We start from the raw sequence: 9,703 nt of genomic DNA, 5'->3' as shown, positions 1-9,703 counted from the left end.
ATACATACATTAAGGCATACACATATATGTATATATATATATTATGGTTATATATATTATGGTTATATATATATATATATATATATATATATATATATATGCACGCTTGCGTACGTGCATCTGCGTCTGCGCGTATCAACAATTTAAGTTCTACACGGGGGGGGAGCGTTTTGTCAAAGTTACTTAAAGTTTACTACTTAAAGAAACTTTAAACTTTATATAAAGTTAAAATGTGTTAATATAATCTTATTAGGTTTATGATGTATGCTTATCAAATGCTTTGAAATAAACAGATCGATTTACAAAACTACACTAAAAATAAGACACGGGAGGGAAAAGAGAGCTTTTTCCAAATTTAATACATCATTTTCATATAATAAATATTTTGATGGACTTTTATACTTATTTAATGAAGCTAATTATTAATAACGTTACGTAAAAATTAGGAAAAGCAAACTAAAATTTCTGTTAACTGTCAACTGCACCCGAGTAATTAATTAGCTTTTGTGCGGAAAGAACACATCCACGGAACCATTTAAAAAACCGCTCTGAGGAAAGAAATTGAACCAATGAAAAATATGCTTTATAAAAAATATAATTGACGATAACTTTTAGATTTTTAAAATTCCAATATCCATTATAAAATGTAAAAATTATTCTAAAATATTTGTCTCCAATAAAAAATGTAGTTTAGAGAGTCTAAAATTTATTTAGAGAACAACAACTAGAGTAACATACTACAGGAGAACTGCTTTCAAGTAAGAGGACATAGTACCTTATTTGTATGTTTTTCATTATTATTATTATCATATTTCCAATTTATTTTATTTAGTTTAAACGATCTATGTTCAGCTTATTTTACCCCTAAAGAGCATTAGCCATAGAATGGGCTATTAGTCTCGAAACGAGATTCTGCATCGTCCACTATAAACGGTTGCATCACTTTTCAAATTGCTGTCAACAAATATTATCGCTTTTGTTATGTATGTTACAAAGATATACTGACTCCCGATCCTTTGCTGAATTAATTTAGTAAGCATTTTTTCAATAGGACAAAATATTAAAAATGCTATTACCTACCTGATGTTTAAAATTTAAAAGTGCTTCTAAATCTACCATTGACCTCTTTGACACATTTCATTGATCTTCATAGTCTGCAGAAATGTGACTTACCTGAAAATAAAAAGAGTGTATAAATATTTCAATAAACACATAAATATGGTGGTTAGTTGCACATATATTCGAAAACTTTCACAGCTTTTTGCAGTAACTTGAGATACTTTATAAAATTTTATTCTAGTTAATTAATTTTACTTCAGCTTTAGTGTGCCTCTTCTGCAGAATTATGTGAATTCAGTTGTCATTTCAGAAAATCCAATAGAATTTAGATATTTATGTAGAGCAGATAGTAGCCAGAAATGCCAGTTTGCACGAGTCATAAAATCTTTGATTATCTTCACTTGTATTATCTGTGTATTTAGCCAGTAAAACACAATCGGAGTTCACTATGGTCCTGTAGCGTCACTCCGATTCGCTATTATTAAGTTTAACTAAATTTCTGGACGTTGTCTCAGGTTTTATTAAAATATTTGAATTATTATTTCTTTGTTTTAGATCTTTCTTTAAAATTGTGTAGAAAAAGTTGTAAATGCTCAGGTATCAACTACAATATATTTTACGAAGCGTACAACCAGAAAAAAATCTGAAAGTTCAATGAAAAAAAATGTGAAATTATGTATCTTAGCGTAACTTTAGAAGTAGACTTATTTTCATACCGCATTTTGAGACATTTATTTTTGAAATTCAACTTCACTGTTGCCAACTTAAAGCCAGTAAAAGGTGTAGGAATCCAAATTTCATTAAAAAATAACATCATCATAAGAAAAAATTATTTTAAGACATACAGTATTATATAACGCAGCAGAAAACAGTCTCCAGAAAATCTCAATAATTTAAAATAAATCTCTCCGAGAGAAAAACCGATGTTCTTTGGTATATTAAAAACTGAGCAATAAATGTATAGCTACTGTAGAGGCATTAGGTTATTTCAAAGCTGGAGATATGAAAAATGTGCATTGTCCTAGCCGGGACTCGAACGTGGATCTCTCGAATACGCGTCGAGTGTGTCGAATACACCACGAAGGCGTGCACAAAGGAGGGAGAAAATACCTTAGGATATTGCAGTGTACCGAGTTAAGTTTCTTAAGAAAATTCTAGTGAAAGTAAAACCTTATATACAACCCCCTTTTAAAGGGCGACTGGTGATTAGGGTACCAAACTGCCAAATCCTGGTGGTGGAGAATCATCATCCATCATCCTTTTTAGCTCAGGCGCCACTATAGAGACATTAGGTATTTTTTGAAAGCAGAAAAGATAAAAAATGAACAATGCTCTCGCCGGGACTCGAACCGCGGGCCTCTCAAATACGCGCCGAGCGTGCTGACCGCTACACCACGATGGCATGCTAAGAAGGCCGCAGAAATATCTTATAAACATCCCCTTTTAAAGGGCGACTGGAAATTAGGGTACCAAACTGCATAATCCTGGTAATAAAGAAGCATCATCCACCACCTTTTTTTAGCTCGGGCTCCCACCGTAGAGTCATTAGGTTATTTTGAAGCTGGAGATATAAAAAATGATCAATTCCCTCACCGAAACTCAAAGCTGGACCTCTCGAATACGCGCCGAGTGTGCTACTGTTACACCACGAAGGCACCTTATGCTTAAGCTGCACATCAGAAAATTTATTAAACATGCAGTTGCTAAATTCTTTGCAATAAGTTAAAGAACATGAAAACATATTTAAGGGAATATAAAAATATAATTTATATATTTTGGGCAAATACCCATCTCTATCAATACATTATTACTATGAAAAAGTATAGTTTAGTATTGTACAATCTTATCTAAGATTCAGTAAATTGTATTTTTGATCCTAAATTTCGAAACACCACTTACACTCCGCGGTTGACTATTTCCAACCACACTGCCATTTTATCTCGAACTCAGAAATTAACCACATTAAAAATAAGTCATCTCTGTTGGCGATAAACTGTCAACTACTACGAACTTTAGTTTGTTAGATCAAGCAATATAGTAAAGTAGTTTAGATTAGGAAGCGCTAAGATTTTACACATAAATAGTGCGCTTGTCAGAATGATTCTGAGTTATCGGAACATCAGTTTTACTGATTTTCCGTCTGTCAAAGTTAAGCATGCATCCCACTGACTTTCAATCTTAATTTCTGACAAAATGTTGTATATAACGGCATGACCCTCTTTGAGTATTTACAGTTAATTACGTAGAAATGTACTCAGCTCGATTGGCAATCCCAGCTTCAAAATATATTTGATATATTTTCGTCAATAAAGCCTACTTAGCGATTTAAAGTATAACAACATTATACTATTAGTATAATCAATGAATATGTTTGTGGTGCATGGTTATTTTTACTCAAGCATAACATATAATACAGCCCAAGCCAGATAGTGGTTAGCGACGTTGACTGCCGTATTGAAGGGCTAAATTCGAATGGCGAAGACGGCATCGGTATTTGTAAATATATAGTGCCTTTTCGGCTTGAGGGCACTTTAGATACGTGACGAACCGAAAGCTCTCTCGAAAGGTTGATGGTATAGAAAGAGGTGGGGGGGGACTCTCGGATCAGTTCCCCCCCAAGGTGCATTCATCAAAATTGGGGGCGGGGCTGAGCAAAGCCGTACTCTCAAAGCTGTTGCCAACGACAGGCGCATCTGTCTATATTTGCACTCTTTGCCACGATAAACTTCGTGGGCTTGTGCTGATGTTTCTGTCAGACAAGTGAGATAAGTCACTACAGCAGCGTAAAGTAAATGCAACAGATATTCATAGGTTGAATAAAGGGTTCTAGGATTGAATATAGTATTCAAAACCAGGGGTCCTATATTTTTATTCTTCAAATTGCAATCCTGAATACCGAATATTTTACAGTATTTTTATGAGCGGTTGAGAACGTAAGTTAGGCTGTTTTGTGATATCACTTTTAGCACAGCAGCTATGGATTTTTCCCATATTCCTCACCCGAAGAACGCAGCTATCGTTTTAAATTGCAAAAAGTACTCATAAATGACCTGGAGCAAAGGTCGGGTTATACAAAGGTATTATAGCGCTGCCTCATTAAATTCAGACAATGTTGATAGTGTCATAACAGCAATATGAGGGCGATAATTGTCTCGTACAAAACTCTTTGTTTATTTAGTAAATTATCTAGTTCTTCCTCATAGTTACAAGTAAATGTGTGTTTAGAAAGTCAGCATAACTATGACTGTTTACTGGTTGCTCATGGGCATTATGGAATTTTAAAAATGCAACTGTTTTGTGCGTGAAAATTCATCAAATATCACAACAAGTTTTGTCAAGCCTACCTTAACTTCAATATAGAATAAGAGGAACTGACGATGACTTCCCATATTCTTGACACATTGGTATACAGAGTCCGCTTTTAAGGCTTCCGATTTCATACAGTTTAATATTTTAGTTATCATTTACTAGCGGAAGTACCCGATTCCAGTTAAGTTAAGATTGAGCGTAACGCATCTGATAACAGAGAGAACTATACCGCTGTAATCCTTCTCTAATAACAATGCAAAAATTACGATTCATAGTCACACATTTTTCAGTCTGATGCGATATGGAACTCACATAATACATTTCGATAGAAAAATAAGCAAATTCTCGCTGATTATATCAGGAACAACGGCAAGCAGTTTTTAATGACTTTCGTTTTTCTAATCAATTGGTCGTAAAAGATCATATTCCATTCAAAATATTTCACCTATATTATATTCAGTTTTAGTCGATTAATTGCGTCAAAAATGTATCATAATTAATCAGAAATCAATAACGCGAACAAACAAGCAAACATTCTTCTTTATTTGCACAGATTTTGTAAACCTTACAAATTTTTGAGTAACAAATTCAACGATTTGAAAGCGAGCAGTAGCAACACTTTTCCAAATAAAGCATTTTTATCTCCAACGCGCGAGACTGTTGCCACTCCGAAAATGCGTGCGAAAATTATCGCTTTCAGATATTTAATTAATATTTCGGCTGATTAAAGTCGTACGAAGATGGAAATGGTCGGAATGGCTTCCCACGAATTTTTGGAATAATAATATTTAATGTTTGGGAATGCAATTTTTATTTCATCGTAAAACTTCGAAATTTTTAATTAACAAACTCTAGGAATTAAAAGCAAACTGTGGCAACAACTTTCAAATAAAGCCGATTTTCATCTCCAGCTTGCGATACTTTAAGAGCGAAAAATGTCATTTTTCCGTGTTTTTAATTAATATCTCTGATTTTAGCTATTTTTATTTTTTGGGAAAAAGTGGAAGTCCTCCTTTTCCAGGACCTAGACAAGTATTGTAGAAAGTTTGGTGACGATTCGAGTTATTAGCGAACAAACACACAGACCTTTTTCTTTATATATATGGATTAATGGACACTTACTAATTACCCATCTAAACCTCACAAATAAATCAGAAGCGCAGAAAATTCGTGGAAAAATCGATAAGAAATTACAATCTTATCGCTATTAGCACTTTCTGCGAATTGATTTCGAATCAACTAACTATCGATTCGGAGCTGCGAATCGACTAGCTTCTAGTCGATCTAGCCGAATCGACTAGCTGTGAATATATATATGTCTAAAATTATAAATGTTTCAAGCTCATTCCAGAAAATGATATGAAGGGTAGAGATTGAGGAAGAAACTCCTCGAATGTGCCGTTCTAAATATTTTCTGCTAAAGGAGACGGCGATTTAGTTTGGCGAATTTCCATGTACATAATGTAATTTTAAAATATCTTTTGATTCTATTCTTTTTTTTTTTTATTTCATTCAGTTTTTATCAGCCAAAAGAGTGTTAATTTCGTTTCGGCATTTTGTGTTCGTTCATTATAAAAGTCTCAATAACATTTCAAATCGTTGCCACCGAATATTAGAGTCCTGTATTAAAGAATTTAAAGAAGAATCTGCATTAATGTATGTATGTCTCTTGCACTTTGAAAAAACTATACCTACGGACATCAATTTTTGAATAACGTAATCCCTCTCCCGAATATAGGCATCTGGAAGCCCAGATTTGGAATTCGGAATTTGTTTTATGATCTATTTCATATTTTGTAAAACTTTGACGAAGTTTTGATTAAAAAAAACTCAGCGAGTTCAAAGCGTTCTTTTAACGTTAACATCGTATATATTTTATGCACGAGGTTTCTTTATATTTCTTACTAGTGAGTGTTATGTTGGTAGCTTAGCGATGCGCCCACAAACCGATAAACTGCATTTAAAAATGCCATTCGTGGGAATACTGGCTGCAATGGGCGGGGAATACTGGCTGCAATGGGCGGAGAATACCTGTGGCAACAAGCAGACGAAAACTAAAATAGAGGAGGTAATCAGGCTATGCTCAGCAAGGTACTAAGAAATTCTCCCCCCTCCCTTGAGAATTGTATCTTCGCAGTATAATTTTAATAGCAATTCAAAATACTATAACAATTGAAAATCAACACTAGAAAAATAGCTCACCACGTAGAATAATAACAGGACTGTAAGAGCAAGACTATTGTAATGTAAGCATATTACTATTCAGTTTGTATGTACTTGATAAAAATAATATTGTAAAGCAGTTTAAATGATATTGAAAATCCAGTCAATATGTAAATGAATTACAAGTTTAATTTGATTATCTCAGTAAAAGTATTGTAAATATGAATTCAGATAATGTTTAAATGTACGCATAGCTGTCATGATTTTATGTAACTATCATATGTAACTTGTACAAGACAATGATTGTAACCAACATATCTATGCTTATACACACGCTTTGTATGCCCATGTAATATTTATATGTACATTTTTACACGGAGGAAATATTCCCTTCTGCCAGGATGACTATTAACACTGTAAGACTTTTACAGCAAAGTCAGGTCAGTGGTTATTCTCAGGCGGTGCTCAGCTTAGCGAGGCATAAACGTTACAATGTCTAACGGTATTCTGCTTCGAATGACTTTGGATGTCTGTATCACTTTTCAAACCCTGTTTCGAATCCTCCGTGAAAAACGCCCCTTTAGGCGTAACGTAAAATCTGGAAGCATTCAGATTTGAATCTTTTTATTATTATTGTTACTATTATTATTATTATTACTTTATTTTTTATCTACCGAGAAGGCTCTGGAATATGGACACACAGAATGGCAACTGGTGCTCTACAGCAGCGATTCTCAATCGGTGGTACGCAAGCGAAAAATAGGTGGTACGCAAAGAAACAAAGTATTTTTAACTATTAAATTCAAAAATGTCATGAATAAAAAGAACAAATGATAAAAATTTCATGTAATCAAACTCTAACTGAGGATTTTAAAAAATGACACGGCTTAAAATAAAGCCATTAAATTTTTATTGCCTTCTTGCACAACCTATTTTTGTGAACAAGGATTTTCTTCCATGTAATATTTGAAACAGGCCCAAATTCCACACTGAAATTTAGAATTAAATATTAACTTGAATTTTGATAATTAAAATGGCAATCAATTTGTAATCTAATATTTTTTGTGTGTATATTTAATGCAAATAGTCAACAGATTGTAAAAATGGCAAAATATACTCTTTTTTTTTATATTTCTATTGAGAAACTGAAAAATAATCACTGTAAAATCTAGTGGTGGCACTTAAGTTTTTCAAGTTTTCTTTAAATGGTACGCGTTAGTCAAAAAGTTGACAACCGCTGCTCTATAGTGTTCAGCGATTGCATGAACATGCACAACTATGTATGTTATTATGATAGTGAGATGATAATGCATTTTCGCATGTTTTAAAGATTATTATAAGATGAAATTCATCCATTTAAAGTTCACAGACTTCGAGAATATGAGTAAGTATACCTTCATTCGGCCAGCGGAATTTTAAAATTGCGTATCTCCTAAAAAAAAAAAAAAAAAAAAAAAAGATGCGTACTGAAATCATCTAAAAGCATTTTGTTTCTTTTAACTTTCTGGCACTCCATGTAACTCCGTCACATTTATTCAGAGATAATCTGCACATATATAGATTTTCACGTTTCTTACGGGTTCGCGGCTTTGGAGAGATTGAAGACAACACTTGATGAAGAATGAAAACACAGTTTATTTAGCCAGTATTACTGAGGACAGTTCCAAAGACACGTTTGCAGTCGTCGAATAATTACGACAAGCAAGCTGAGACAATCAGCAACAATGCCATCAGACTATCAGGCTATAACGGTGAAGACAGCTTCACGACAAAGCACTAGAGTACAGCTCCCGACCCGGTTCGGTTGTTCTCCTAACTCAACGTACTCCCAAGACTCTCCACGCTACAACTCGCGATGCACTAACACACTCGGAAGTCTCAACCATGCATACTCTCGAAGCACTAACTCGCGATACACTAACGAAACACTTCGACACTAGACTGACGATCAACTCGCTAGACTGCTTCTCGTACAGGCAGGGTTTATAGAGGTCAGGGTTTTGGCCTTCCTTCGAGAACATTCTCAGGCAAACCAATAAATTCATTCAGAAGGTTCTTCATCCGTCTACGGCTTATCGCCTATTTTGGCGCCAAATTTCGCAAAATGGGCGATTTCGTACCACATCTAGTAACTTTAAACCCGCCTTGCAGGGAAGTTTTTTTACCGCAGCTGGGCATTTCGTAACGATATATATATATATGTAATTTATTTGCTAATAGATTATTTAGCATATTATCTCCTTTAGCAAAGGTAGTTAGAATTCTATTTAAATGAAGTTACTCGTTAGCGTATTTATTTACTTTTATATATATATATATATATATATAGAGAGAGAGAGAGAGAGAGAGAGAGAGAGATTAGCGAACTATTAATAGTGGCGATATAAAAAATTATATAAATATATATATGGCAATTATAAAAAGGTAACTAGCGGTGATAAATGTTTTCTACATTATGAAAAAGATTTCAAATTTCGTTAACAAATTCCTCCGAAAGATTTCTGTCGAAAATCGTCCTTTCCTACATATGGAAAACCATTTGATTTATAGATTGTTCCCCGATTCATTAGTTCCAGATGCATTTGTTTTCAGAAGGATAAAGAAACGAGCCTTTCATCAAACAAAAAGGGTTTCCTCTCGAGCACTGGAAAACAATATACTTTCAAGGTTATACATACATTCTTACTGAAAATAGGTTTCATGTTAGTAGCTTTGTGCAAAGAAACTTTATTTTTAGGTATTTTCTTTTCTTTCATTATATTGCGAAAGCTATTTATAAAAAGTTATGACTCTATAAGCTTTAGTATCTATTGACCATGGCCCTTATTCTAAGTATACTGGTCTAGAAACGCTTTTCTAAAGCCTTAATTGGTAATTTTACTCATTGTACAATTCAGTATTTTTAGTAGATGTCTTAAAATTGCAATCATGAAGTTACAAATGGGGAAAGAGTATTCGTTTTACGAAAATATGTGTATTTATCTCAGAAATTTTTGACTTTTTATCAGAAATAATTATAAATAAGAAAATAATTATTATGAAGATATATAATAATAATAAAGATAAATTATAAATAAGGTAAATAATAATAATAATGATAAATTATAAAGAAGATAAATAATAATAATAATGATGAATTATAAATAAGAAAATAATTATTGTGAAATAAAAA

The 9,703-nt window shown here is 33.3% G+C and overlaps 1 long non-coding RNA gene across 1 annotated transcript in view; it reads right to left on the bottom strand.

Annotated features, from left to right (window-relative positions):
• Nucleotides 1-1,080: 1,080 nt before the first annotated feature.
• LOC146998326 (uncharacterized) overlaps nt 1,081-9,703 on the bottom strand; it is a 398,279-nt gene continuing 389,656 nt past the window's right edge. The window contains exon 3 of the long non-coding RNA XR_015040063.1: nt 1,081-1,173. This is a non-coding gene — a long non-coding RNA (uncharacterized LOC146998326). The remainder of the gene's footprint in view (nt 1,174-9,703) is intronic.

The sequence above is a fragment of the Stegodyphus dumicola genome, chromosome 3, assembly GCF_044657685.1.
Source record: "Stegodyphus dumicola isolate Sdum_Otavi_A_Nest chromosome 3, ASM4465768v1".
NCBI classification, from domain to species: domain Eukaryota; kingdom Metazoa; phylum Arthropoda; class Arachnida; order Araneae; family Eresidae; genus Stegodyphus; species Stegodyphus dumicola.
Note: the sequence above shows the minus strand (reverse complement) of the source record. Positions and strands in the feature narration are given on the sequence as shown.